This window comes from Octopus bimaculoides, chromosome 1 (genome assembly GCF_001194135.2).
Source record: "Octopus bimaculoides isolate UCB-OBI-ISO-001 chromosome 1, ASM119413v2, whole genome shotgun sequence".
Classification (NCBI taxonomy): domain Eukaryota; kingdom Metazoa; phylum Mollusca; class Cephalopoda; order Octopoda; family Octopodidae; genus Octopus; species Octopus bimaculoides.
This window is the reverse complement of record NC_068981.1, coordinates 183,370,765-183,371,277: the sequence shown is the minus strand read 5'-3', so window position 1 is coordinate 183,371,277 and position 513 is coordinate 183,370,765.

The window sequence follows — 513 nt, the reverse complement described above, 5'->3', positions numbered from 1 at the left end:
ACACACACACACACACACACACACACACACACACACACACACTTTAAGAGGCACGCACTCTGCATCAGTGTCTGAAAAGATGCTGTTATTCTATATGTCGTAGCAGCGGGAGTTCAATGGCATGCGGTGATCGGATGCCTCCAACTGATGAGACCCAGTAGCATGAAATCACGGTTATGGGAGTTCCAGTGCCAATGACAGGCGCTTCTCGTCTGCTACAACTTACGTGTGGGATTTTATGAACAACGCTCCTGTAAGAAGGGAACCCTCAAAGCTAATATCGAAGTAATCGGTATTTTAACAAGTTTGCTTCCGTCACTAATAATTAATTTATATTTGTATATATAAGTGTGTGTGTAAGTATATATATATATGTATATATATTTATATGTATATATATATACATACATACACAGATATATATACATTATATACACATAATATATATACATACATGCATATATACATATATATATATATATATATATATATATATATATATATATATATATA